General features: G+C 38.3%; 1 pseudogene; it reads right to left on the reverse strand.

Annotated features, from left to right (window-relative positions):
- Positions 1-1,283: 1,283 nt before the first annotated feature.
- Positions 1,284-1,985, reverse strand: LOC148117840 (large ribosomal subunit protein uL6 pseudogene; annotated as a pseudogene).
- Between the last annotated feature and the right edge of the window lie 2,469 nt (positions 1,986-4,454).

The raw sequence follows: 4,454 nt of genomic DNA on the forward strand, positions 1-4,454 counted from the left end.
TAGATTCTTTGGATGCATAGAGATTGTATTCTGTATAGATAAGCAATCTTCAAATACTTCAAAGAAGTGTAGAATATGACATTTAAATAACTTAGGATTCTATTGATGTGAGACACAATTGCTCCTGGCAGTACCTTTCTAGTTCTGAGAGAATGTTGGGCATCAAAGGGACTCCACTTGGAGTTTTTTCTTCTTGAAAAAACTGGTCTTTTGGCAAAGAACTGCCCCTGCCTTGACCACTGACAAAATGCAGTGTCCAGACTAGACAAACAGGATACAAACAATAAGACTACCAAACCTTGCCAATACAGGGTAAGATGGTTTTTCAAATTTTCCTGACTCTGAAAATGGTTTGTAAGATACTCCAGGCCTCGGCCAAAGTTGTTTGTTTCAATGTTGCAAATGAGATTTTGGTTGATTTCCCAGGTAGCTTGTTGTCTCTGTCATTTCTTTCACCTTTTGGAAGTTACTTGATTGCATTTCCTTTTATACAGGGAATATTATTTCCTTCCTCATGTTTTTGATGGGGTGGAAGACTAGATAGTCATAGTTACTTTCCTCTCATGACTTAGCCAAGCCAATTTTAATATAAGACATAGACTTCTTAGGATAGGATAATTATTGAAACATTTAACATGTTTCTTGTTTGCTATTGTTCTTGCTGGTTGTAATTCCAATTTTAGTGTACTTTTTTTGTTCTTTTCTCTCGACAGTCCTTGAGATTTGTTCTTATTGTATATAGTTTTGTGTCAGGCTTCGGACTTTCTTATTTAGACAAAAAAGGGAGGTGTTGTGAGAACTCTTTCAGCCAATAGCCTTTAAGGTACTGGCCCACTTTGGACATGATCTCATATACTATAAATGTATATGAAAAGTGTACATGGCTCTTTTTGCTGTTGGCTTTTGTTCTAGTCCTCAGCACATGCAGAAAACTGTAGATCGCTGCCCTTACTGTGAGTTTATCGTCAAATAAAGAAACTTTTGCTATACTCCATTCCAGGCTATTGTGGAACTCTTTTGTATGATAACATTCCCTGTTTATCTTGGCATGTTGATTGGTGCTGTCATGGTGCAGGTCTTGTTTGAATGAATGTATCTCTGTCATTTCATGGGATGCTGCTTCCCTCTTATGTATAGAAAACACAGTCTTGTAGTGGTTCCTTGCTTAAAATCTTTCCATTGCCTTTTCAGTGAGTTTCTCCTGAGCCTTGTGTGTAGGGCTTCATCTTAGACATGCCAGTTGGGACTAAGTCTCCCATGATCACTTACTTTCTGTATTTTGTTCTATTTTTTTTTTCAATACAAGTCTTTTATTGTCCCAAAATACACCCCAAATCGCATTAAAATTCAGGATCTTGTTTCTGGAGCTGGTAACTTAGGTCTTACTCATCAGCCTGCTGCACTGTTCCCTTTTCAGACACATAGATACCATCCAAAAACTTTCTGATATCCTTGTTTTTAACTGTCGTGGCTTGCTGTATCAGAGCCGCTGAGTTCGAAACAAGCTCAATATCATTTCCTTCAAGGATTAATTCATCCTTCTGGGCTTGAGAGACAGAACAAGCAACGCCTGTCCTCATCCGAACCCTGCGGATGTATTTTTCACCCAAGAAGTTTCGGATTTCAACCAAAGACCCATTCTCCTGAATAACGACGTTGATGGGGAAGTGAGCATACACGGACCTCATCTTGTAGCGGAAGCCCAGTGTAACACCCTTGATCATGTTTTGAACGTGGCTGCAGATGGTTCTGACGGTGGCCAGTTCCTTCCTGTTGCCCCATCATTTGTCAACCCGGAGCCTCTTCTTCTTCTTCCCAAGAAGGCTCAACTCTACATTGATGTGATTGAAGTCCCTCCGGAGGGTTCCTCTGGGGCCCTTCACAATGACTGTGCGCCCCTTCAGAGTTATGTCCACATTTTCTGGAATGTCGACCGTCTGATTGCTGAGAATGGTCTTCATTCTCGCAGTAGATGGGGCAAAGAGCTGTATTTTGTTCTATTGATGATCTCTGTAATACTTATCATCTGATGCAATCAGAAACTTCTTTGATGAAAGTGAGAGCTACACTTACATGTTCACATAAGGATGCATATTTAAAATGCATTTGAAATTTATATTTATTTATGAAAATGCAGAAGTAGGTTCTCCCTTAGAGTTCTGTGACCTCTTTAGTCATTGGTAGTTAACTCAATTTATAACCCATATAAATGTTCCACTATTGCACCTTTTGCAAAATCTTGCCAGACTGATTATTGTTGTGATTCATGCAACTATTACTGGGTATGACTCCTGATTGATTTTCCACTTGACTGCTTTGAAGCATCTTGGATACTATGAGAAATAGCCCTCCAAGACAGCTTTTATATCAGTTCCAGCTCAGTTTCCTGAAGTCCTTAGTGCAATGTATGGATTCTTCAAAAATATAGCCTGGCCTTCAGGTTGAAGAAGCACATTGCAGAAGAACCATTAACACTCTTTGAAGCATGAACTACGCAATACTTCACTGAGCTAGCTATGATTTTATTAGTAAATTATTTTCTTTAAAAATAAAAGTATAATAAATCCTGTAATCTCAGCACCCTGATGTGTGTGTGTGTCCATGTATGTGTATGCAAAATTAGGAGAGTACTGGCTTGAGGACATTCTGAACTACAGACTAATGCTTGTTAAAACATACAAACATACAAACAAAAACATACAAACAAAAACAAAGCCAAAAGTTTACTTTGTGTCTTAAGAAGATCGTGCCCACTCTAGTGTGAGTATTACTGCCTTTCTCTTACCTATGTCTCTCCCCTTTTCTTAAGGTCCATGTCTACCACTGTATTAAAACATTTCTTAGTATACTCCAACTTTGTTTCACATGAGAAAGAGAGAGAAAGAGTGAGAGAGAGAGAGAGAGAGAGAGAGAGAGAGAGAGAGAGAGAGAGAGAGAGAGAGAGAGGAATGGAAGAGAGATGAGAGATACTGGAGACTAATCCCGTTCTTGGTAGTTTTATGGAAGCATAAATACTTGTCTTTGAACAGGAAGAGGAGTCTACCAATTAGACATGTTATTAAAGTTGTTAGGGTCTGAACTTAGGCCCTGACAGCCTAGCAGAGTAGGCTCAGCCTCATCCTCAACAGGACAGTTAAAGAAAATTAATACCAAAAGCAGAAAAAAGGGATTCATTTAGTGTGGCCACACAGGGAAGAGTAACAAAGAGGTATACTCAGCTCCAACTATGTATGTGTTCAGTGTCCTAAAATAAGATTGAGATGTAAATAAAAGGTGACAAATATATATCTCTTGCAAGAAGATCCTGGACAAAATGTTGTTCTCCTCCATTATTATTGTCTTTACCCCAGTCACTCTTATAAAGTAACCTGAAAAATTTTCAAAGTGTAAGCATCCTACTGGGAGACACGTTCCTCCTTTAGCTCATACAAAGATTCAGCATTTTCTTTCTCTCTGCCTGAGATTTCTGGGAGATTTAAAATTGCTTAGGTTCCATTGTTTCAACAGTCTGACAGCCAAAGAGAGGCACACAAACATGTTTTTGTTATGCCTTTGTTTTAGCCAGTGTAGTTACAAGTAAAAGTGAAGAGAAGACATGATAGATCTAGAGATTATCATTGAGGTCAAGGGATAGGTACAATGTATTGATATCAATAGTGAATATTCAAATATAGGACACAATTTATCAAACAAATTTATTTGTTAGGGAAATTATATTTTTCAATACAAATATAAATAAGAATAACTCATGGGTTAGTGAGATCGCTCAGTGAGTAAATAAAGGTACTTGCTACCGAGCCTGAATATTTGAGTTCACATAGAAGAAGAAGAGAAGGCACGCCAGCTAGTAATTCACTGACATCTGGTAACACAACATGGGACACTTGTTTCCTTCTAAATAAGTAAATAAATAAACTTAATATTAATAGCTTGTGAAGTTGAAAGTTTGGTAGGCACAGAGGGACTGAAATCCATCTGAGTAGATTTGGGATCTGGTATAAGAGGTTCTTCTATCTATGTGTTGCTTTCGTTAATGAATAAGTAAACTGCCTTGGCCTATCGATAGGCCAGGACTTAGGTAGGTGGGGAAGTTGGAACTGAATTCTGGGAGGAAGAAAACAAAGTCAGAGAGCCGCCATGGAGCCAACAGAGACAGACACTGGGAATTTTATCTGTTAAGCCACTGCCACATGGTGATACACATATTAATAGAAATGGGTTAAATTAAGATGTAAGAGTTAGCCAATAAGAGGCTAGAGCTAATGGGCCAAGCGTGCTTTAATTAATATAACTTCTGTGTGGTTATTTTGGTTCTGGGTGGTCAGGACAAACAAGCAGTCTCTTCTCCTACAGGGATATGTTAATGAAGCTTGCAAGTTAGAGGATTGGGTGCTAAAAAATTTCTTCTAAGTAATATGTTATATTTGGTTAGAAAAGAGTCTTCAGTGTAGGAT

Source organism: Myodes glareolus, chromosome 25, assembly GCF_982192425.1.
Source record: "Myodes glareolus chromosome 25, mMyoGla1.1, whole genome shotgun sequence".
NCBI lineage: Eukaryota > Metazoa > Chordata > Mammalia > Rodentia > Cricetidae > Myodes > Myodes glareolus.